This window comes from Marmota marmota, unplaced genomic scaffold (assembly GCF_001458135.2).
Source record: "Marmota marmota marmota unplaced genomic scaffold, marMar, whole genome shotgun sequence".
Lineage (NCBI taxonomy): Eukaryota > Metazoa > Chordata > Mammalia > Rodentia > Sciuridae > Marmota > Marmota marmota.
This window is the reverse complement of record NW_026000001.1, coordinates 2,918,838-2,923,555: the sequence shown is the minus strand read 5'-3', so window position 1 is coordinate 2,923,555 and position 4,718 is coordinate 2,918,838. Positions and strand designations below refer to the sequence as shown.

Genomic DNA, 4,718 nt, shown 5'->3' with positions numbered 1-4,718 from the left:
AGAGACCACCGTGACGCTGCCGGGGGGGCGGGGGAGTGGGGACACTCGGTCAGTCTCCTCACCAGGGTCCATTTGCAGAAGGGCAGCTGGAGTGACTGGCTCCTTCTCCAGGCTCACACTGTGACAGACTCCGAGGGGCACTCTCCTGGGTGTGCAGCAGTCGGGGCTGTGCTCAGAGTGGACGTGCAGACGCGGCCCGTGTTCAGGACTAATGACTGTCAGCCGTCATCCTGCGGAGTCCAGCTCCTCTGGACGCAGAGCCTGGACATGCTTCCTCCCCCTCAGGCTTTCCACCCACCCAGTGACTGGGCTTCCACAGACACCATTTTTGGGGGTGGGTGGCGGGGGCACTCGACCACTGAGCCCCAGCCCCAGTCCTATTGTGTATTTTATTTAGAGACAGGGTCTCCCTGAGCTGCTTAGGGCCTTGATCTTGCTGAAGCTGGCTTTGAACTTGAGATCCTTCTGCCTCAGCCTCCTGAGCTGCTGGGATTACAGACGTGTGCCACTGTGCCTGGCTCGAACACCTGAAGAAGGATGTGGCCGACATCAAGGTGTCTGCTGGGGACATCACCCTGCTATGTGCTTCTCACTGAAGGCTGTGGTCAAACAAGTCCTCCCTCCATCTCCAGGTGGGTTCCAGGACCCCCTGGGTACCAGATCCCCTGATGCCCAAGTCCCTTCTGTGAGGTGGCACACGTGCGCATGTGACCCAGAACCCCCTGCGCACTTTTGGTCATCTCCAGACCCCCTCAAGCCCAACGCGTTATGAATAACCACTGAACACTCTGTCGTTCAGGGAACGAGGACAAGCGCCCGCGTGCGTGTTCAGGACGGTGAGGCCTTCATCGCTGGACATTTGGGATGGTGCTTGGGGGATCTGGACCTGGTGTCCCCGGTGCAGGGCGCTTGCTAGTCGAGGCTGGGTGAGGCCTCTGCCCTCAGCTTTGCTCTTTGTGCCCTCGTCCCTCGCGGCGCCACGTTGGCCAGCTTGTGCCAACACTCGGGATGTCCGAGGAGGCGATGGCCTGAGATAGCCGGAGACGCGCGGCCAGTGGCAGAAAACCCAGCAGGGCTCGTCCCCTCCTGGGGCTCCCCAAAGACGCTGGGCTTGACAGTGTATGTGGCAGGACGGCACCGAGAGGCAGCTGGACCAGCCGGCAGGAGCCACTGGCCGCAGGTGACCGGGCACTGGACTGGGGAGGGAAAGGCCCCGCTGGTTTCCTGGTGGCTTAGACACATGGGGCCGGGCAGCGTCCTCCCTCCCTCCCTCCCTCCCTGCCTTGGGGTCTCAGAACCAGCGAGCCACGGCCCCAAGCAAGGATCCCAAGGAAGAGCAACCGGGCGGGGACCGTCCTCCCCAGACCACAGCAGTGCCCGCCCACCCACCCGGCCATCCCTAACGTCTTTTTGTTTGGGAAAATATACTTTCGTGAGACTGTCATTGAGGCCAGTGTGTTGGGGACCTTTTATTCTTTTTTTGTTATTATTAAGTGAGTAGATGAATCAGCTAAAACAGAACTGAGTCATCCATAGGGGACAACAGGGGGGACAACAGGAGGGACAGTGTCCACAAAGCCAAGAGTGTGGCCTGACCATGTCCTGCCGCGGAATCCAGAACAAGGAGAGGGGATGAACCCTGTGAGGTGACCCGTTGTGTGTCCCACAGGTGACTGAGCCGTTTCAGGGGGTCAACTTCACATGTACTCGACCAAGGACAGACACAGGAGCAGAGGGAGGCCGTCCGTGTGGGCCGTGTGGGGAGGACTGAGGCGGGCAGAGCCACCACCGAGGGCCAGGTCCAGGTCACGCCCCTGAGGCAGAGTGGCCCAGGCAAGAGCCTTCGACGGAGGTGGAGGCCGGTGAGGCCCAGGAGGGTCGTGCCTGATGGGCGGCGCTTCTCCCAATGAGGGCACTGACTTGAGACTCGGTGGCAGGTGACGGTGCCACGACACACACTACAAGAACTGGGGGACAGGAAGAAACCCCCCAGGCCTGATGCCTCTTCTTCGTCTCTTGCTTCCCCCAAAATCTTAAAAGTCTATGAAAGACTTTTTCAGACTCGGAGGACCATCGGGAGCACCACTGGGCCTGGACTGCGGGAGGCCTCTGGTGTCGCCTGAGCGCGGACACCGCCTACTTCACTGAGGAAACCCCCTGGACTTGCTGACGGGTCCTGCCCCGGCTCTGTCTGGGCTCCTGTGAACCGCCCTGCGTTTCCTTTCTAGGGCCTTAAGCGCCCGCCCGGGGGTCTGGGTGGTGGCGGACGGTAAGGAATGAGTGGCCCCACCCTTCTCTCCGTCGTCGGCCTCCAGGTGAGCAGGGCGGCCCCCTCCCTGCACGTGCCCGGGTCTCGCGCCCCAGGAGGGGGGCACGCGCCTCCTCCGGAGGTGGTGCACGCTTCGCGTGGACATGAATCACACTCGGCGGTTACAAGGCAGCAAAGTCAAAACTTCATAACCCACCCACGTGGTCGCTGAAAGCGCTCTTCCAAATTAGGTCAAAGCAGAAGTAAAACTGAAATCGCAGACATCGGGATTCATGGATGTGGTCGAGTTTGCATTTAGAGACGAATTAAATGCTTTCTTGATTAAGGAATATGAAGGAGAACAAAAGGGGAGCAGGGACGTGGCCCCCGAGAGGAGGGCAGGCCACACCGTCAGAAGGCCGCGGCGGCTCAGGGCGAAGGGGCGGCCGGTGTGGCTGGGCGCTCGTGGTGTGGCTGCTGCCCCTGAAACAGAGAGGTGGCCAACGAGGGGTCAAGAAGAGGCCGGAGACCTGAGGACCAGACCCATGGGAACTTGACCCTTATCCAGGAGGGGTCTTCCAAACGGCCAGACTCCGCCAGGCCACCGGGAACTGGTCACACCTGGGCTGTGTGGGCAAGCGTGAGGCTGGCGCAGCCGTGAGCCCTGTCACCCCAGGAGCCGGGAGGCTGGGGCAGGAGGATCCTCAGTTCAAGGCTGGGCTGGACAGCGAGCGGGATGGGGCCAGGGGAGAGCACTTGCCTGGCCGGCACAAGGGGCTGGTCCATCCCCACCCCCACAAGACGAACGGAACCAAGGGCGGAAAGTGTCCCTGTCACAGAAAAGCAGAGTACAGACGTCCCTACTTTGTAAACATGGACTCGAGTTCATAAGGGCTCCAAATAAAATGGCAGATAAATACTTATTTCAAACGATGACAGACCGAGTCCAACAGGACGTCCTCGAGCTCGTGGGGTGACCAGGCAGGTCTCATGGTTCCGGGTCAGGAAAGCTACCATCAGTTCCCCACGGTGATGGGTTAACACCTCAACCAGCACAAGGGTCATTTCCAGAGAGACACTTAGTAAAACCCACTCCCTGACTCAGGGGAGTGGAGGCCAGCAGTGGACATTCACAGCGCGGTGAAAACGCCCACTGGAGACCAGTAACCGCTGGCACACTCGCTGGCCGGGCAGTGCCCACATTTCCCGCAGAGTCAGGACCGTTCCTGCTCCCACAGGGCCGCAGGGTCAGTAGGGAGGGAACGACGTGACCATCAGCCATTGGCTCCCGGAAGCCGGTGAGACGGTAGCGCAGGGGAGAGCAGAGGTGGCCGTGACTGTATTACACGAGGATCCGTGGCTCTCTCAGACACAAGGCAGGACGGGAGGGACTTTGGTGGCCACGGTCACCCGGGCTTGGCCTTCAGAAGAGGAGCCTGCTCACCCTCACTAGTTAGACCCGAATCCTGGGACAGTAGAAGGCAGCATGAACATTTGAACTGGGAAGAGGATCTCAGACGCGACTGTCACAGATCTGTCTCGTGACGAGGGCCGTGTTAATAGGAAGTGCTGGTGTGCACAGGAACTCTCCGCCAAGACGGAGGCTCAGCGGGGGTTTGCGAGATCGGTACCCCTCTGGAAAATAAAACAAGCAACACCAACGGTCCACACTCGGGGGAAATAAGTCTAACCGCGCGGGTACCAAGGGATCGCTTCCAAAGAGTCGAACAGCCAGGTGCAGTGGCCACACCTGTCATCCCAGTGCCTCCGGAGGCTGAGGCAGGAGGATCACAAGCTTGAGGCCAGCTTCACCAACTAAGCAAGACCCTGTCTCAAAGTAAGAAGGGTGGGAATGCAGCTCAGGGCTAAGCACCCCGGGTTCAATCTCCTGTCCTCCCCAGACAAACAAACAAACAAACAAAAAATCCAAAATATTTTCCCCAAAGCAAATTTTAAGGTCCTAATAAAAATCACATGCAAACTAATTAAAACCAATAAAAAAATTTAAAAAAATCACATGCAGCTGGTGTCTATCATTGTCCATGATACAATGAGACAACGAAGCTCAGACAAGTTAGGTGACTTGCTCAAGGCCACACAGCTACCAGTGGCGAGGCAGGGAGGGTAACCTCACAATTTGGACCTGGGGCTGGCTCAATTAATTATTAAGTTAAAACAAACTTGACATGGGCTTTACAGCATAATCCCACAGGTGACTCAATCCCAATCAATCCCAGATAATCCCAATGAACAATGCAGACATTAAACTAATAAGGAAGAGTGTACAACAAGATCCCTGTTTTGCAAACTCAGAAAGGTGTCCCACGTTTGACCACGGAGCTGCGGTGACACCCAGGGTCGGTGTATTTCTTGCTCTTTCCCCGTCTTTGTATTTCTGCTTGATGCTGATTGCTTCTGGAGGAACAGGTTTGGTTGTTAAGGACTGACTGAGAGTGGAAACCATCACACA

General features: G+C 57.9%; 1 long non-coding RNA gene across 1 annotated transcript in view; it reads left to right on the top strand.

The window, feature by feature from the left end:
- The window catches only part of LOC125618088, a 5,491-nt gene extending 1,404 nt beyond the window's left edge, over window positions 1–4,087 (top strand). Inside the window, exons 2-3 of the long non-coding RNA XR_007349324.1 lie at window positions 475–632; window positions 800–4,087. This is a non-coding gene — a long non-coding RNA (uncharacterized LOC125618088). The remainder of the gene's footprint in view (window positions 1–474; window positions 633–799) is intronic.
- The last annotated feature ends 631 nt before the right edge of the window (window positions 4,088–4,718 follow it).